This window comes from Schistocerca piceifrons, chromosome 6 (assembly GCF_021461385.2).
Source record: "Schistocerca piceifrons isolate TAMUIC-IGC-003096 chromosome 6, iqSchPice1.1, whole genome shotgun sequence".
NCBI classification, from domain to species: Eukaryota; Metazoa; Arthropoda; class Insecta; order Orthoptera; family Acrididae; genus Schistocerca; species Schistocerca piceifrons.
This window is the reverse complement of record NC_060143.1, coordinates 436445280-436466848: the sequence shown is the minus strand read 5'-3', so window position 1 is coordinate 436466848 and position 21569 is coordinate 436445280.

The window sequence follows — 21569 nt, the reverse complement described above, 5'->3', positions numbered from 1 at the left end:
TGATGGCAGGCAGTGGCCCAGAGCATTAGATGCATGACTGGACCTGCAACTCAGGGAGGAAGGTGTTGCATGGTGTGGCGACAGATGCAGGAGGTGTGCTGGTTAGCGTGAGGACTGTGCCATGGTGCAGTCTCTCTGGACACAGGGCAGGAGTGGGGAAATATTGCAGACAGGGCATCAGTGCCCGTGCACGGTGTGGCTGGTGTGCACGGTGTAACACATGCTGGAGTGTGTGGGCGTCGGTGAGTGCTCCTGCTGTCTCTGCAGTCTGCTAGACGCCCTGGTGAGATTCTGGCATGGTAGTGATGAAATGTGTGGTTGGTGTGCATGGTGTAACACGTGCTGGAGTGTGTGGGCGTTGGTGAGTGCTGCTGTCTCTGCAGTCTGCTACACACCCTGGTGGGATGCTGGCATGGTAGTGATGAAATGCATCACTGCTTGGGTGCTGGAGGCTGCATTCAGAGCTGCAGCTAAGGCTGCTGGGCTGCCAGATGAGTGGCACCTGTAGCTTTGTCGGTCAGTGTTGGTGAAGCATTGATGTCAGTGATATGTGTCATGCCTTTGGCACTGGGTTCCGCCCACTCAGGGATGGCACAAGGAAGGGTAACAAATGGGAGTGATGCAGCTGCATCTGGGTTCCAGGCACTGGTGATGTCATGGTGGACGTTGGTGTCAGCAGCGGTGTCCATGGTGTTGGTAGTTGGTAGGGATACCTCAACTGCTGGTGGTGCGTCTGTGTTGTTGATGATGAACATGTAAGCTGGCTTTCACCTGTCAGTGGATACCACTGATGGGGAACTGTGGAGCCACACAGTGAATTTTTTGTTGCTTCACTGCAGAACAAGGTGAGGACCCAAGTGCTGTGGGCAGAGTGGGAGGGCACGAGGCGAGAATGTGGTGCACAAAAGTTTTTTAATTGCAATGGCATCATCATGGAGGCATTGGCCACAGTCAGTCCATCTAGTTGCGCAGCTACTGAATTGGTGGGATACACAACATAGCAGGGAGAGGCTGCAGCTCAATAATGTCACCTGGCAGGACCAAGGGCTGTGGCCAAGTGGTGGAACATTTGCTGCCACAGTAGATAAGAGGGGATTTCAACGTGTGGTGGAAATGTTCCACTGTGCTATTTGTTGCAGGATGATAGCTAGTAGTAGTATGGATAAGGGTACTGCAGGTCTCATCCAAGGTTTTGAATAAACAAGAAGTGAATTGGAACCCACACTCAGACGTTAAGTAGTGGGGGGAAGCTAAATGCAAAATCCATGTTTTGGTGAATGCAAGGGCAACTGTTTTGGCCGAAATGTCCAGGTTAGGCATGACTTCCAGCCAATGTGTGAACCAATGGATCATAGTGAGGAGAAAGTGGCAGCCATGTGAAGAGGGCAAGGGGGCGACGAGTTCAACATGGACATGGGAGAATCGGTGTTCAGCATGGGAAAATGAGGCTGTCAGTGTGTGAATGTGATGGCCCACTTTGACACATGGGCATGGGATGCAGGTACAAGCCTACATGCGGCAGTTTCATTGGATACTGGATCAGAAAAAACATACCTGGATGAGGCTAGTGGATGCATCGACACCAGGATGGGTTAGCCCGTGCAAGCAGTCAAAACCTGGTTTGTGGAAGGCAGGGTGAAGGTGGGGGTAGACACGATCTTTGGAGCAGGTGGGGTGCATGGGGTCAGACAGGAGATCACACTAAACCTGCAGGTCAGTGCCCAGGACTGGGTGGAGTTGGAGGTTGATGTCCGAATTTTGATCTTGATGTAAGCGGGCTAGTGTGGGGTCGGTGGTCTGGATGCATGTTTACATCAAATGTAACTTGTGCTACGTGCTCCTGCTGGCTGAACTGCTGAGGTGAAATTTGATCACCATCTTTCTGACAAAACCACATCATGAGTGGCTGGTGGACGGTAAAAATGGTGAAATGGCACCCCTCAGTGGAGGAGCAGAAATATTTCACTCCCTCATACACTGCAAGCAGCTCCTGATTGTACGCAGTCCATTTGCATTGCGGTTTTGACAGCTTGGTGCAAAGAAAGCCAACCTGCTGCAGGACCATGCATGTCATCAATTGACTTGCATCAGTGATGGTAGCAAGGGGGGCAAAGAGGTAGGGGTGGGCCATAAGGACTGCCTGAGCAAGGTTGCATTTGGTGTGCTCAAAAGTTGCTGTCATTCTCATGATCCAAGACACGGATCTGTACCTTTTGTTCAACTTTGGCACAATGCAGTAGTGAGGCTGCATTGTTTAGGAAATACAAAAAAAATGCCATCCTCAAAAATCTGCATAGTTCCTTGTATGTCATGGGGTGCAGAAACTCAGTGACTGTGCAGACCTTCTTGAGTAGGGGGCACGAGCCAGATGTGGAAATGTTGAGTCCCAGGAACTCAATCTCAGCTATCCTGAATATGCATTTATCCATGTTGAGGATGACCCCTGCTTGTTCCAGGCAGGTAAAAACCCCTGAGGTGCTCAGAGGCCGAAAGCCATAAAGAGGCTTTAGACGAGACCAGAGGGTGTAATAATGCCTGTCTTCTCAATGTCCTCCTGTTAGACTGGGATCTGCATAAAAGATTTTGTGCAGTCTACCTTACTGAATGTGGTAAATCCCAAAATTTCGTTACTATAACTGCACAAAACTGGTATGGGATAACAGCCAGGAACTGTTCATTTATTCAGGCACCAATAACCACCACAAGGATGCCAGGTTCCTTCTTTGGAGCTAAATGGAGTGTGGAAGACCAGGGGCTTTTTGAAGGGCACAAGATTCCAGTGGCTATGGAGGCTTCAATTTCTGCCCACAAAAACAAGCATTTGGCTGGTGGGAGAGGGCAGATGTGGCACTGTACCAGTGGGCCCAGTGTGGTTACAATATAGTGAACTGTGCACTGTGTCATGGTACGACTTGAGGGCGGCACTGGGGGGAGATGAGGACTGGAAATTTGGAGAGGAGATTGACAAAAGGAATGGAGTAGGATAGCTACTTAATAATGAAGTGGGAAGCAGACGGGTGGTACAGGTTGCAGAGCAATGCAACGTGCCATTGACCAGCCAATGCTGCATGAGGTCAGGGAGGTGTTGAAGTGGGTAAGAAAATCCATGACAAGGATCATGTCAGTGATGTCACCCATAGTGAAAGTCCAGAGGAACTCCTCACCGCGGCCAAGATTAACACGACGGGTGTGGGGGTCATAGCTGGTGAAGGCAGAACCATTTGCAGTGGTGAATGGGAAAGGGGAGGGAGGGTTTTGCCTGAACAAGGGTAGGAGTTTATATGGGAAGATGGACAGGTCCAAACCAGAGTCTATCAGGTACAATATACGCAGAGTAGAGTAATGGCAGTCTGATATGAACAGGTGCTGTGAAATTGCAGAACAACTGGGTGCCCCTGCTTCCAGTTGCTGACTGTGTTTGGGTGCCATGACCATGGCAGACAGCAGTTTGTTATGTCACTGCCAAAGCACTCACCAGCACACAGGGTTAGCATCACGTGGCTCCTCCTGCTCGCCGGATGGGTGGGAAGAAAGAGTGGGGATTGTCACGCATGCATGGCCACGTGCACTGGTGGTCGTGTGAGCCACGTGGATAGTGGCCTTGGGCTGTGAAGGGTGGGGTTGGGGGCAAGGGGTGCGGGCATGCGGGTGCAGGTGTGTAAGGGTGACAGTTAAGTTGGCCATCTCACTGCTCAGGCATGCCATGGTGTGTGTTAAATTGGACTACATGTCTCAAGGCACAGGCGGTGGTATCCTCTCTGGCTGTGCTTTGGAACAGCTGGGAGACTTGTTGCCACAGTGCTGGGGGACAGTCAGGATGGGGGAGGCAGGTAAGAAGAATGAGTGGTAGCAACTGCTATCAGGGTGACTGCGTCAATGTCAGTATGATCTTGCGTGGTGAGCACAGTATGGATGGCCACCAGCAAGTGAGAACTCCTGTTGTGGAAGAGGAGCTTGTCTGGCAATATATAGGGTTTGGCTAAGGCATGGAGGTGCTGCAGAAGCTGGGTGGGTCTCATGTCGGACCACTCATCTGATGAAAACAAGGCCTGAGAGCGCTACATTTCTAACAACATTAAGTGTGTGATTAGGCTCTTTTTCAGTTTATTGTAGTTGCTGCACATTGGGAGGCTAGTGATAATTTCGTGAGCTTCTGCCACAACCATGGGTCTGAGTTGAACTGTGGTGAGGACAAACATTATTGTGTCCCTTGTAATTCCAGATCTGGAAAAGATCACCTCAGTGAATGTCAACCGCAGCTGTGGGTCACAGGTGTCAAATGTGGAAGGTGGTGGAAGTCCTGCTTGGCTGACTGGTCGGAGCTGGGGCCTGTGCAAGGGGTACAGCAGTGCTCGTGAGTTGGGAAAACTTTGTGAGGAACTAATTAAAGCTGGCTGCCTGTGATTGCAGGTCAGAAGGCCCATTTGCATGGCCATGATCAGATGGAATGCTTTCCACCACGGAAGAGGTTCCGGAGGATTGTCCAGTGGAACTGTTTCCTGGCATGTGCTGCATCTCAGTAATAAGTGTGGTTGGAGAGATGGAAACGAGGTATCTGCAAGCTATTTGCAAAATACGATGCAAGACCAACTCACTGAAATAAAACTGTGCACTACCATCCGGATGCCATCAGATTGCAGCAATCACAAATCTCCGTACGGCACAAGGGTCCTCATTAAAAACACTGCACATTCACTGAATTTGTAACCAATACCGAAGTGTAGCTACAATTGCTACTGCTCAGTGCACGCACACACATGACAATGGCACAATTTCCAGCTAGCAGAAAATCCAGGCAGAAGCCTCTGTTTTTGCATGTAGTGGTGGGGGAAAAAGACACTCCTGTCGGCAGTTTCCTATTGTGCACGGGCTCTTTGGAGAAAGAGCAGGTGTAGCTGCACAGGTAGCATTGTCTGCTAGGACAGACTGTGTAGGTCTCAGAATTTGGAATTTAGAGGCACCACATAGTTCCCTCCTCGTGAGATGCAGATGCCAGGATGGCAATGTATGAGTGTGGCTCAGAGGGGATCAGTCACTGATGATGTGTGTGTTGATGATAGACGTGCACAGAGGTGCATTTCTGACAGCGTGTTGCGTACCATGTTGTTGGCAAAGGGGTGAGGCATGGTGGAGTGTGGGAGAAACAGCAGGGCCACTGCTGGGCTGGCATGGTGATGGGGTGGCAGCAGCAGGTGGGTGGATGTGGCTGGCCCGTGACCTTGACAGCCACCTGTGCTGATGCCTGAATGCGCTAGTGAGGTGTGTGGCAGGGGAACGCAGCTGGCTGCTACCATGGGCCAGGGTGGTGGCATGGTAGCAGTGATGGTTTGCAGTGGGTGGTCAGAGTCAGGAGTCAGTCTGAGCCATGAATTGTCTCACCACCTTTCAGGCCATTTCCTTCCAACGTTTTTTCGCAGTTGTTGCAAAACATCCCAATTGTACCATTGATCAACAGCTTGACACTGTGGCATGAATTCATGATGATCTAATTCTTCAAAGTCAAAGAAAACTATCAGCATGGCTTTGACATTTGACCTGGCCTGATGAGGTTTTTTTGGTCTAGAAGAAACTTTTTCAACCCATTGTGAAGATAGAACCTTGATCTCAACATCATAACCATAGACCCAAATCTCATCACCAGTTATGATTCTCTTAAGGAACATCTTGTACTCATCACATGATTGAAAAGCTATTCACAGACAGCAAGGCAAAAGTCAATCTGGTCTTGACTCATGAGCCACGGGGTGAACTTGACAGCAACACAATGCATTCCAAGATTCTATGTTAGGATTTCATAATGTGATCCAACTGAAATGTTACATTCTTATGAAATCTCTCAGACAGTCAGTCTTCTATTGGCATGCATAATTCCATTGACTTTCCTCACATGATGTCATCAATAGAAATCAAAGCGCATCACGAATGAGGGTCATCTTTAACTTCCATCAAGCCATTTTCAAACTAAGTGAACCATTTTCAACATCAAGTATGGCTTAAGCCCTCATTACCATCAGCTCCCTGCATTATTTGATGTGTCTCTGTAAAGGTTTTCTTGAATTCCATGCTAAATTTAATGCAGATGTGTTGATCCTTTAACTCTGCCATCTGGAAATTCACAAACTGTGCAACCCAACATTCTACTCAATACAGCACTGAAAAATAACTAACAGTCATACAAGAATGAATCTTCCAGTAGTTCCACATTAAACACTGACATGTACAGGGATCCAACCACTTTTTGTTCCAACACACTGTTGGCGTGAATTACGAATGTTCCAAAATTTTTGGAACAGACCCTATAGACCTAGCACACCTGAGGCCAGGCAGTCTGTGGCTGAGAGTGAAGTGAGCAACACCTATGTCTCTTGTCATTAGCAATGTGCCATAATCTGATAACTAACATTCTGAAATATTTGCGCATATTGCATACACTTCATTTTCTTCACTTGTGGGTGTAATTCATGGCTTCTGTGGCAGTAATCACTAATTAATTCCAAGTGAGAACCTATAAGAGGAACACAGTGATTATTGATGCCTATGAACAATGACTGCTTAGCAGGGCAGTGTTGATGGACTTACTGATTATTATCACTATCTTAATTATTTTGATTTCATTAAATGTGTTTGAGGACAGTGATATGGCAAACTGATATGTTTAATTTTATCCATATGTGAACCATTTTGAACCACTGGACTGTGTTGTGTAGTTACTGCACTAATACAATTTAACAATCTATGGTCTAGTGTATTAGCTAACAATCTCCTTTCCTTTAATTCAAACAATATGTGAGGCCCAAAACTGGCCTTCTCAGTGAATACTTTACACCAATAGTGTAATTAAAGTCTTTTAAATCTGCCTCTATTGTTGACCACAATATTGCTGTAGACTGTTAGTAGAACTAACATTTTTCAGCGAGTTTTGAAGCCAACGGAGCTACCAAGAAGAATAGAAGAGGCTTATACAGAAGAAAGCAGATTTGTTCCAAATTGTGCCCCATGGTTTGGAGCACTTTGCCATGTGAGCACAAGCAGTAAAGGAAATCAAAGAAAAATTAGGAGTAGGATTTAAAGTTCAGGGAGAAGAAATAAAAACTTTGAGATTTGTCAATGACAGTTATTAAACCAGAAGCACTGTATGCAGCAGAAATACTAAACATGAATTTCAAAGGCCAAATGGAGAAACTTGAGCTAAATTAAAGAAAAATTTTAAGAAAAATCATAGGACCAAAATTTCAAGACAATAATATTATATACATCAAAAATGAAACTCTCTACAAGAAAATTGAAAAACTTTCAGATACTATGTGGAAAAAATAAATTTTTATGGTCATCTCAGAATGAATTCCAACAGATTAACGAAACAAATCTTTGACTTTTTCTGTAACTGCAAAATGAAATCCAACTGGTTTTAAGAAAATGAGAAAGACCAATAGAATTAAAGACTTCAGAAAATTTACTTATCGATTGAACAGCTAAATTAATTACTAAAGATGAAAACATAATGTTCCAAGACAAATCTACACAAAAGTCCAAACCCTTCATCTTGGAAAAAGAGAGGAAAAAAAGATCAGAAAGAATGAAGAAATACTGGGCCTTAAGAAAAGAACAATGCACAAAGAAATGATTGATCCAGCATACCCCAACGAGGGTGAAATGAAAGAAGAAGAAGACATTGTAAGAGACAGCAAAGGACTTGGAAAACAGTGAACAGAATAAACAGTGTCTTGAAAGGAAGAGATAAGATGAACATCAACAAAACCAAAACAAGGATAATGGAATGTAGTCAAAGGTGATGTTAAGGGAATTAGATTGGAAACGAGACACTTAACGTCACAGAGGAGTTTTGCTATTTGAGCAGCAAAGTAACTGATGAAGGTCAAAATAGAGAGGATATATAATGTAGACTGGCAATGGCAAGAAAAGCATTTCTGAAGAAGGGAAAATTGTTAACATCAAATATAGATTTAAGTATTAGGAAGTCTTTTATAAAGGTATTTGTCTGGAGTGTAGCCATGTTTGGAAGTGAAATATGGATGATAAACAGTTTAGACAAAAAGAGAATAGACGCTTTTAAATGTGGTGCTACAAAATAATGTTGAAGATTAGATGGGTCAATTATGTAACTAATGAGGAGGTACCGGATAGAATTGAGGTGACAAGAAATTTTTGGCACAAATTGACCAAAAGAAGGGATTTGTTGATAGGACATATTCTTAGACATCAAGGGATCACCAATTTAGTGTTGGAAGGAAGTGTGGGAGTAAAAACCATAGAGAGAGACCAAGAGATGAATACAGTAAGCAGATTCAGCAGGCTGTGGGTTGCAGTAGTTATTGGGAGATTATGAAACTCACACAGGCTAGAGTACGATGGAGAGCTGCATCAAACCAGTCTTCCGACTGAAGGCCACAACAATAATAAAACATTTCATTTAAGATGGCTGTCATCAATGATGAGTAGTGTAAAAGTCTACATCTGAGATTAAAGTGAGCAACATCTATGTCTCTTGTCATGAGCAGTGTGCCGTAGTCCAATAAATAACATTCTGAAATATTTGCACATATTGTGAACAGCTCATTTTCTTCATACTCGGGTGTATTTCACAATTTCTATGACAATAATTACTAATTAACTCTGAGTGAGAACTTAGTAGAGAAAAACAGTGATTATTGACTCCTATGGACAATGACTGGTTAGCAGGGCAGTGTTTATAGACTTGTTGATTATTTTTGTGCTCTATCTTAATTGTTTCAAGTTCCTTAAATGTGTATGAGCACAGTGATATGGCAAACTGATACATTAAATTTTTCCGCATGTGAATCGATTTGAACCACTGGAATGTGTTTAGCAATTACTGCACTAATATATGATCTAGTGTAGTAGGTAACTATCTCCGTTTCTTTAATTTGAACTGTACATGAGACACAGAACTGGCCATACCAGTGAATATTTTGTACCAAGTGTTTTAAGTCTACCTCTGGTGTTGACCACAATTTTGCTGTAGACTATTAGTAAAAATAACATCTTTCACCAGTTTAGGAGCCAGCACAGCTACTGAAAAGAACAGAAGAAGATGGTTTGTTGCAAGGTGTCTCTCATCCTCCTCTTTCTTGTTTTGTTGCTTTTGGGTGGTGAATTCTCTTCAATTTGACTTTCCCAGGTATAATCTTTTGCCCTACAGTGATGATACCTAGACTGTTTAGTTTCAGTGCTTGGCCATTGATCTGATTATAAATTGAAAGGATCAATAGGATGTGGACTGTGTTACACTGCAAATGGAACACTATAACAGATGACTACACAACTTTGAGAGAAGAAATGGTGAAGGCAGCAGGGGTCCAACAAGAAATAAGACAATACCCAGAAGGATCCCTTGGCGAACACATGAAATATTGAGTTCAATTGATGAAAGGGACAAATACAAAAATGGAGCAAATGAGGCAGACAAAATGGATTACATTTTTTTATTATTAAAAATGAAACTTCTCCAGCTGTACTTCCACATGCATGCGGAACACATATTGGTCTCATTGCAGACATCCAGTACTACATCTTCAGGCCCGTATACTTTGATGAAATAAATTGTGTTTGGCTGAGTACTAGAAGTCCTCGGTGAGACCAATATGTGTTCCACATGCATGAAGTCTCACTGTGGACTTCTAGTACTCAGCCAAACACAATTGATTTTATCAAAGTGTATGGACCTGACGATGGCGTTGATGCAATGACGAAACTAGTAGTCAAATAAATATAAAATCTTAAGTACAGCTGGGAAAAGGGAGAGAAGGAAGTGTAGTAGGTGAATATGGATTGGGGCTAAGAAATGAAAGAGGAAGCCGTCTGTTAGAATTTTGCACAGAGCATAGCTTAATCATAGCTAACATTTGGTTCAAGAATCATAAAAGAAGGTTGTATACATGGAAGAATCCTGGAGATACTAAAAGGTATCAGATAGATTATATAATGGTAAGACAGAGATTTAGGAACCAGGTTTTAAATTGTAGGACATTTCCCGGGGCAGATGTGGACTCTGACCACAATCTATTGGTTATGAACTGTAGATTAAAACTGAAGAAATTGCAAAAATGTGGGAATTTAAGGAGATGGGAACTGGATAAACTGACTAAACCAGAGGTTGTACAGAGTTTCAGGGAGAGCATAAGGGAACAATTGACAGGAATGGGGGAAAGAAATACAGTAGAAGAAGAATGGGTAGCTCTGAGGGATGAAGTAGTGAAGGCAGCAGAGGATCAAGTAGGTAAAAAGACGAGGGCTAGTAGAAATCCTTGGGTAACAGAAGAAATATTGAATTTAATTGATGAAAGGAGAAAATATAAAAATGCAGTAAGTGAAGCAGGCAAAAACGAATACAAACGTCTCAAAAATGAGATCGACAGGAAGTGCAAAATGGCTAAGCAGGACAAATGTAAGGATGTGGAGGCTTATCTCACTAGAGGTAAGATAGATACAGCCTACAGGAAAATTAAAGAGACCTTTGGAGAAAAGAGAGCCACTTGTATGAATATCAAGAGCTCAGATGGAAACCCAGTTCTAAACAAAGAAGGGAAAGCAGAAAGGTGGAAGGAGTATATAGAGGGTCTATACAAGGGTGATGTACTTGAGGACAATATTAGGGAAATGGAAGAGATGTAGATGAAGATGAAATGGGAGATACGATACTGCGTGAAGAGTTTGACAGAGCACTGAAAGACCTGAGTCGAAACAAGGCCCTGGGAGTAGACAACATTCCATTAGAACTACTGACGGCCTTGGGAGAGCCAGTACTGATAAAACTCTACCATGTGGTGAGCAAAATGTATGAGACAGGTGAATTACCCTCAGACTTCAAGAAGAATATAATAATTCCAATCCCAAAGAAAGCAGCTGTTGACAGACGTGAAAACTACCGAACTATCAGTTTAATGAGTCACAGCTGCAAAATACTAACACGAATTATTTACAGACGAATGGAAAAACTGGTAGAAGCCGACCTTGGGGAAGATCAGTTTGGATTCCATAGAAATGTTGGAACACATGAGGCAATACTGACCTTACGACTTATCTTAGAAGAAAGATTAAGTAAAGGCAAACCTACGTTTCTAGCATTTGTAGACTTAGAGAAAGCTTTTGACAATGTTGACTGGAATACTCTCTTTCAAATTCTGAAGGTGGCACGGGTAAAATACAGGGAGCGAAAGGCTATTTACAATTTGTACAGAAACCAGATGGCAGTTATAAGAGTCGAGGGGTATGAAAGGGAAGCAGTGGTTGGGAAGGGAGTGAGATAGGGTTGTAGCCTCTCCCCGATGTTATTCAATCTGTATATTGAGCAAGCAGTAAAGGGAACAAAAGAAAAATTCGGAGTAGGTATTAAAATCCAGGGAGAAGAAATAAAAACTTTGAGGTTCGCCAATGACATTGTAATTATGTCAGAGACAGCAAAGGACTTGGAAGAGCAGTTGAATGGAATGGACAATGTCTTGAAAGGAGGATATAAGATGAACATCAACAAAAGCAAAACAAGGATAATGGAATGTAGTCGAATTAAGTCAGATGATGCTGAGAGAATTAGATTAGGAAATGAGGCACTTAAAGAAGTAAAGGAGTTTTGCTATTTGGGGAGCAAAATAACTGATGATGGTCGAAGTAGAGAGGATATGAAGTATAGACTGGCAATGGCAAGGAAAGCATTTCTGAAGAAGAGAAATTTGTTAACATCGAGTATAGATTTAAGTGTCAGGAAGTCGTTTCTGAAAGTATTTGTATGGAGTGTAGCCATGTATGGAAGTGAAACATGGACAATAAACAAAAAATACTTTGGACAAGAAGAGAAAGAAGCTTTCGAAATGTGGTGCTACAGAAGAATGTTGAAGATTAGGTGGGTAGATCACGTAACTAATGAGGAGGTATTGAACAGAATTGGCGAGAAGAGAAGTTTGTGGCACAACTTGACTAGAAGAAGGGATCAGTTGGTAGGACATGTCCTGAGGCATCAAGGGATCAAAAATTTAGCATTGGAGGGCAGCGTGGAGGGTAAAAATCATAGAGGGAGACCAAGAGATGAATACACTAAGCAGATTCAGAAGGATGTAGGTTGTAGGTACTGGGAGATGAAGGAGCTTGCGCAGGATAGATTAGCATGGAGAGCTGCATCAAACCAGTCTCAGGACTGAAGACCACAACAACAACAACAAGTACAGCTGGAGGAGTTTCATTTTTAATAAAAAATTATACCAGCTGTGTCCCACCATCGTTCAATAAAAATATGAATATACGAAGATTAAAATGGATTACAGATGACATAAAAATGAGACTGACAGGCAGTGCACAATGGCAAAGCAGGATTGGCTTGAGGAGAAATGCAAAGCTCAGAAGCACACATGACTATGGCAAAGATAGATGCTGCCTACTGGAAAATTAAATAAACTTTTGGAAACAAGAGAAGTAGATTGATGAACATCAGGAGCTCAGATGAGAAGCTAGTAGTAAGCAAAGAAGGGAAGACTGAAAGGTGGAAGAAATGTACAGAAGGATTATAAAAAGGAAACAAACTGGAAGAGAATACTATGGAAAAGGAAGAAGAAATAAATGAAATGCATAGGGGATGTGATACTGTGAGAAGACTTTGGTATGGCACTGAAAGTCCTAAACTGAAACAAGGCAACTGGAGTAGACAAAATTACCTCAGAATTACTGAGATCCTTGGGAGAATAAACCATAACAAAACTATTCCACCTGATTTGAAAGGTATGTAAAATTGCAAACTACCCTCACGTTTGAAGAAGAATGTAAGAATCATAATATTAAAGACAGCTGGAGCTGCCAAGTGTGAAAATCCAGAATGAATTTTCAATCTGCAGCAGAATGCATGCTGATATGAATTTTTATGGCAGATTAAAACTGTGTGCAAGTTATGGTTGCAAATTACTAACACAAATTATTTACAGTGGAATGGAGAAAGTGGTAAAAACCAAAGCTGAGTGAATTCTGGTTGTGTTCCAGAGAAATGTAGAAACATGCAAGGTTGTACGTACTCTATGACTTACCTTAGTAAACCTACATTTATAGCATTGTAGATTTAGAGAAAGCTTTCAAAGATGTTGACTGGAATAGATCTGTGTGGACTTCACTGTCCTGTTGGGATTGAGGTGTGTGACTCTCTCTGAGAGACTAGTTTTTTGAGTTGTGTAGTTTAAGCTTTCAGTTGATTCTTTGTATCATACTTGTGTTAAGGCTTTGTACATGTGTTTGGTGATCTACTCAACAAAATACTGTAATTGCACTCTGAGACCATGTGAGTGAGTGTTATTCTGAATATCAGTCTACCTGGAATTTCTACACTGGTGACCCACAACAAGTAAGCAAATCATTTTCAGTAACATCCGAGATAAGCAACAGAGTACTGCCTAGAGAATATAGCTCATTATAATACTCGACCATTACTTATTTTACCAGCTTGGTGACATTGATAGGGGTTTTGCTCACCAAAACCCTTCGATTGTCAGAACTAATGTCTTGTGGACAAGTTTTCCCTGAAATTCCTTTGAGATAGAGTTCTCCACCTCAGCTATGTCCTTTCAACAAGATCATCAAAGAACACAGTTCACTTCTGTGGAAACAATCCTGTCAGGCTACAACAGACATACAGCTCTAGCAGACCCAAGTCTCAGATGATAACCCAAGAATCCTACAAATAGTTCACAATTAACAGTGTATGTTTTAATCTCAGAAAGACTCATATCATGCAATTTAAAACAAGAAATAAATGACTTTTAGCACCAAAGTAGATATTAATGCCTGTACACGTAGTGGGTGAAATTTGTTGGGTGTTCAGCTGGATAACAAGTACGAATGGAGTAAACATGTCATAATATGGGGGATCCCATTAGATGTAATGTATTGTATGGAATCACATTCTTCTTTCTCAATAGATACCAGATTTTGTATATTTCTTAGATGTAGGTTGCATGAGTTGCTTCTCTAAGCTAAGTTGTGCAGTATACAGGCATCAAGAACTGTAAATGTCAGCAGTATATTTTTTTGGCACAGTCAAGTTTGAAATTGTGTAAACAAACAACTATATTGATGTTTTCTTTTATTTCAAATCATGTACAAAAAACTAACTTTAGAAGGCAACATTTCATGATAAACACATGATGTACACAACTGTAGATGTATCTGTAGGCATATGACATACAAAAATAAAAATTTCTAATTGTAATTTACTTATTCAGTGAATTCAACAATATTTATTAACTTCTGCAATTGTTATAAATTATATAAGCAAGGTTGCAGAATCAGTCAGGTGGTTGTTGCACACATGTGTGACCTGGTTACGCTCTATGTCAGAATAACTCATATTTTTATCATATATTTTCAAAGTTATGTGAAAAGAAGAGATTGTAATAAATGTATAATAAATTAAAAATCTTGGTGCCATCTACATTATCTGGAGAACCAGTTTCACACAAAGAATTATTTCAAGCAGTGGAAAGCAAATAAGATACCCTACATCATCAAGGAAGACAAGACCAAAAATAAGATGAGTATTTACGAGTTCAACTTAAAAGTGTATTCTACCTTGACAAAATTTACTACATCATGATGCAAACCTGTAAAAAAGGGATTACTCACTTCAGTTAGATTACTCACTTGAGTTTCATACTTTAAGTTTTGACTTGATTATTTGTCTCATAACAAGTGGAATGTCACAACATATATATCAAAATGTTCAGTTCAGCATGTTATATACTTAGAAACAACTCCTATTGTGTTGACCTAAAGACAAGTTTGTTGGCTTATACTGTATATTTTTGCTCCCTATAGTAAATAAAGTGTTCGTTCAACAGAAGCAAGTAGTAAGAATATTGTGTAAAGTGCTTGCAGAAACCTTTTTTAAGGATCTTAAAATTCTTACATTCAATTCCCAATACATCTACTCCCTAATGGCTTTTGTTTCTCATAATAAAAATCTATTTCAACCTAACTGTGATATACAGTCACAATACAAAACACAAAAATAATTTTCATGCAGATATTGTCTTTTTGTCTAGGATTCAGAATGGATTTATGTACTGTTATGGTAAGATGTCCAACAAGCTCAAATCTATATTAGCCACTCTTTCTGCAAATTATGTGAATTCTAGATTCAGAGATCAAGCATTTCTGTTAGCTGCAAGACAAGTTGCAGTTTTGTTACAAAGTTTTATAATAAGTAATAATGTTCGATAAATAAGCCTCACTGTAGTATTTTTAGCTGCAAAACTAATCTCTTTGAAAAATATCATTGCAATTAATCAAATATTAAGCTACTAATAACGGACAAACAGTAGCTATATAATAAAATTGAGAAGGCATCAGGTTTTTTCAATGTAGCAACTTTCTTATTAATTTACTCAATTAAATTTAGACAGCAGAAGCTTGAATAACATTAAGCAGTATAGTGATAGCTTATGGTTAATACAGTATACAGATTAAAATTCAATGACATTTTTGCCTTATGTTAATATGAACTTTGACTCATTCCACCACATTCCTAAAGGTTCTCCTCTTACATGGATTCCAGTGAATGTGAGGAATGAATGAAGATAGCTCAAAGGATGGGGTTGAAATATTGTCATATCCCCTAGAGTTATTGCTGTTCAGTGACCTAATGAGTTTTGTGGTTTCTCTGACGATTTGCAGAAATGATGCCTGGTGATGGAGAATGTGTTGCCTGTTTAAATACCCTTATGGATTTCCTTTCGAAGGTTCATCTTTGCCAATGTGTTTTCAGCTACTGTTAGGGAGAGTTAATTGAATTTAGCAACCAATTATTTGTGTTTAATATCAATTGCCTCATGTCTACTGTCATCAGGAAGCTGATCATCATTTGGTGTATCTAATTTATTCATTTGATGTCCAATAATACTCCAAATTGCCTTGTCTCTGGTCTTTTTTATTAGCACATGATTTTTGCCATTTTGATGACATGATAAAGAGTTTTGGAGTATACTGCTTCTAGTGCCCCTTTAGTACTTGATAGGAGCCAGCTCTGCATTAAATTGAGATATCTCATCCTGACACAAATTACTTTGATCCTTAATGTTAGTCACCTTTCTCTTGGCTTCTAAAGTTATTTTTCCTTAGCAATTGTTTAAGAAAACTCATTCATAGAGTTGTAAAAGTATTTTCAAGAAATAAATAAATTTATTGTCTACTTTGTGTCCTTGGTGAACTGCTTTGCATCACTAATTTTATAAATTCTCTATGAATACTGCAAGTAAGTCAGCATTCATGGTTCTTTGACATTGTATGTCTCCCTTCTTAGTGAAAGATGGTTGATGGTATATTTTATTGGTGCCATTTTACCACCATCAGATAAACCATCTATTAGAGGGCTCACATCTTTTTCATGGAAAAATATTGGCTACAGAAACAAATTATCAGTTCCCATTGCACTACATTCTTCTGTTCTTGTTGGGAATGTTACAGTGGAGATCAGACAGAAGCTGGACATTAGCAACTGTAAGTGCCCACAACGAGGACTATCCAAGGAGAAATCATTACTGAAATCTCCATACACTATCACTTCCTAATTATATCTAATAAATATCATTAGTATTCTCTAATTCTTTAATGAAGTTCAAAACATTTGCTGTTGGGGTCCCTGTAGACTCTCAAAACTACCAGCTTTTATGTTTCTATGTCTGTTACTGAAGTACAGAACTTCAGCAGTTGTTCAGTTCAGTGCTTTATTTATTTTTTCATATGGAAACATCACATAAAATAATATTACAATTATCTCAAACTGAAAACTAATATCCAGGCCGCAAATATAGTCTACTGATTCTTTCATTATCAGCAGGAACTCTGTTGGATCATCAGCAAAAGCTCTCAAAGGATGTTCTTGAATTAAACAAGTCAGACATTGGTTTCCCCATTATTCAGAGCTAGTTTTGTGCACAATGTTCTTAAAAGGTCTTGAAACAGTCTGATAAAGTGCTCTGTTTACTCTATGACAACTAGATGTTAACCAGTCATGTAAATGGATTTTCAGTGAAGGATATGCTCACAACTACCTCATAATTGACACATGGATATTTTTTCTTTGTTAAGAGACCCTTTTACCAGTCACCATGCTGACTCCTCTTTAATTTCAGTACCATAAGCAAATGTCAGTATATATTCTGAAGGAAGTTTTTATTGTTATTTGTAGTAACGAGTTTTTTTCCTGATTCAACTCTCTTTTCTTTTTGGCCACACGATGGTACACCTGGGATGAGATTCAGATTGATGCAGTACATCTAAAGTTTTCTTTTTTTTTTGAATAGCGAGACTGTCTGTGTTAATGTAGAAGTTGATATAAGCCTCATTTCATCAATCAAATTTCAGTTCTGTTTGAAATGGTTTAATTACTCTTGGTATTGTGGATGCATCTCACAGTTCTCTTCATCTGCCAACTTAAGTTCCCAAAAACATTCACCAAGCTTACAGCACAATTTTACATTTATAAGCAGTTCTCTTTCAGATTTCTCATAGTCGTATCTGACAAACAGTGAGTGGATCAATTCATTTCATCAATTTTTAACCCTACTAACAATTTATTAAACTCAATGGGGTAAATTTGTTACCAAACTCTGCTACTAGATGCCTACAGCATCCACAGCAGCTTTATTATGACTACAAGTACACTATTTCTAATATCTGACCTTTTATTTTTATTTGTAAGATTATAGAAAACCATTGTAAATGTTTCCTAGTGATTGTTTATGAATACTACTCAGTTTAATGGCAAGTGAGTCATAAGGTATTTAGCAGTCAGCCAGTTAAAGCACAGAATCTAACTTTTCTTAAGTCTATGTGACATGTGTATTACCTTAGATAGACCACAGCTCCCCCAAAGGCAAGCAGCACTGTGATCATGACAACGAAGATGATAACAATGGCCAAAACACTTTCACTCATCCCCAGGTCATCCACCACACGGCTGAAGAAAGTTGGTGCACGATCCACTGTTGACCATCAAAATGTTCAGAAGGTTTATTGGAACTTAACAGTATCTACTGAGATTTACATGACACTCCATTTCAGAAATTGTGTAGCCTTTCGGTACAGCACTACAAACTGTGAAAATGACACCAAAAAAACATACCAAATTTTTGGACTACTTATCTTTGTCACAGTAAGTTTAATTTAGTCAGGTGCTTGTTCCATGAATAATATGCTGATAGTCATTATACAGAAGGGGTCAATATGATACAGAGGTTTCATATCATATTCACTTTTCAAGTGTTTTATATATGCTAGTAACTGACATAGTTGTCCTTTAGACTATTATTTATACGATTACAAAAATATGAGCATTGACATGTAGTTATTGACATACATTACATCACGAATAATTTCATTAGCTTTCAAGTTACTGCTTGTTTTCCAATTTAGATACATACTTCCACAGTGAATGGGACCTTAAACTGGGAATGGGATGTTAGACTGATTTCCCCATTGTGTACTTAAACTGAAAAAGGGGTGTTAGAATGGAACTACTGAAATTCTCTGTCCTGTTATGTTTTTTTATGAACCACTTGTCAATGAGCTGCAGGTGACTCATAGCCAGTCCTAACTCTTTAAAAAAAAATTCCAGCTTGAAATTTTCATCACCATATTATGCTGTGATTGTGGCAAATGAACTGAACTCCTAAATGAACTCCTACATGAAAGAAAGGCATGTGTATACAAATACACAGAATCATCTTTTATCTGTGAAGTTAATTCATGTAATTATAGATAAATGATCAAATGATTTTCTGGCTGTGTATTATGAGCATAGACAACCAATCACCTTCAGCTGATTGACATGTAGTTATTGACATACATTACATCACGAATAATTTCATTAGCTTTCAAGTTACTGCTTGTTTTCCAATTTAGATACATACTTCTACAGTGAATGGGACCTTAAACTGGGAATGGGATGTTAGACTGATTTCCCCATTGTGTACTTAAACTGAGAAAGGGGTGTTAGAATGGAACTACTGAAATTCTCTGTCCTGTTATGTTTTTTTATGAACCACTTGTCAATGAGCTGCAGGTGACTCATAGCCAGTCCTAACTCTTTAAAAAAAAAATCCAGCTTGAAATTTTCATCACCATATTATGCTGTGATTGTGGCAAATGAACTGAACTCCTAAATGAACTCCTACGTGAAAGAAAGGCATGTGTATACAAATACACAGAATCATCTTTTATCTGTGAAGTTAATTCATGTAATTATAGATAAATGATCAAATGATTTTCTGGCTGTGTATTATGTAATGCAAAAGTTAGATGATTAAGTTATTGATAGAATAATTCATTTTTCTTTCTTGTGAAGTCTATTTTTATTTTTCAGATATGATCGATTATTAACAACCTTCATAATCAAATAAATAAACTGTGAGGATATTATCAGTGTACCCAGATGTCTAAAAGAGCCATCTGCAAGGTAGCTAGGGATGAACATCACATATTATTGTCAGTATAACTTAGTAAACAATGAACATTTTCTTACTCATGGAAAATTTGACCCCAGCTTATTACACCAAAAGCTATCAATGAATAAAATGGATAGGATCAATTAACCTTTTGAAACTTTAATCTTCAAAGCCTGAAATTACCCATAAATTCACTGAACTTATGCATTTCAGTAGATCTAAGTGTGGCTCCAAATAAAAATACTTAGCCTGTGCAATCTCAAACATTTCAGCAGATCTTTGTGTGTCTTCCAGTTAAAATACTTAGCTGTGAGCAGTCTCAAACATGTTGTAAGCCTTATTGCATTTTCTCAAACAGTGGAAAATCCAGGATGGAATAACAACTGTAAGAAATAGAAAAGATTGCTATTCACCACATAAAGGATATGTTGAGTGACAGACAGGTACACTGAAATTAGATTGTAAGACATTGTTAAGTTATCACACAAAGTTGTGTAATATACTGTAGGTACTGGAAATGAGTTCTTTATACTTGCTTTAAACTTGCCAGCAGGTCCTTTGATGTCATCTCCAATCTCATCATCTCTGTATGCTCAGTGACTCGACTTGCCAGTTTCTACTGCTGCACATTTAACTGAAAACTCATTGAGACTGTTGTTGAGTACAAAATGACTATATCAGGGTAGAATGGAGAGCAAGTATGTGAATTCATAAGATAACCATGGACTCATGGCATTTCCACTGCAGACACAACTCTAGGCTGATGATTTCACCACAATATACACAACTGTTGGGCACAATGATTGTTTACTAACACACTGACCAATCAGTTAGTAATGAATAGTGTTCTGTTTATAAGTACATTTATGTATGTAGATGTATAAATGTATGTAAGCATATGAAACATTAATTGCATGTTCTTTAGTCTGAACAATTTATTCAGTTCACATCCAATATTACAGAAGAATGAGTCTCAGCTGTACTTGACACTAGTACAGCTTGTTCTTTTATATGGTTGTGAAGCCTGGGTGACAACAGCAACAATTGAAGTAGCAACATGTTCCTTTGAGAGGAAGGACTTCAAACAATCTATGGACCCATCTGCAGTACCATGATGGGAATGAAGAATGAAAGAAGATCTGTACCAGCAGTTTGGAAAGCCACGTTAGTCATATGTTAGGGCAGAAGGGGCTACCATAGTTTGGCCACATCCTTCAAGCTGATGGATCCCTCTCTAACTGAATCCTCCATACCTAGAGACCGGCAAAGGGGGATTACTGTCAGCAGAAGATACCTTCTCGATTGTGGCTGACTGATTTCCATTTTTTTATTGTGCTTCTTGTAATATGTTCCTTTATAATGACACACACACACACACACACACACACACACACACACACACACACATGCAGGATGTTCCTCCTAAGAGTTATTGGCACATTTTCTCTGTTCTTTCAGCAGATATTTTATTTTTGCAGTATGTAGCTGAGGTCATCCCAGCAAAGCATGTCTTTCACATGAAACCCAGTGTCAATGGAAAGCATGAGTTTGTTTCCTGCTATAACAAAACTATTCTTAAAGCAGAATTTTACATGCCCATTTGATAGAGCAGTCTCAGTTTAATGGACTATGATATTTATTTTATTAACATGTATTAACAGGGACATTAAAACCTAAAAATTAAGCAGTACTCCAGTAGCACTGCTGCATGACAGTAGCAGTCAGCTCAGACCATGGCATTAGTCTCTTGCTGCTGGAGTGCGGCTATTTATCATGCTATACTGTCCCTGTTACTACATATCAATAAAAGGAGTATTGCACTAGACTAACCTGTATAAATTGTCACGTAAAATTTGGCTCTAAAAAGTGATTTGTTCATAACAGGAAACCAACTCACACTTTTCATAGACACTGGACGTTGCATGAAAGACATGTTGTGCAGTATTTGTTCAGAGTGACTCCAGCTACACATATCAAAAACGAAATTGCATATATCTGCTGAAACACCAGAGAAAATACACTTGATAACTCTCTCTCTCTCTCTCTCTCTCTCTCTCTCTCTCTCATACACACACACACACAGAGACACACACACACACACACACACACACACAC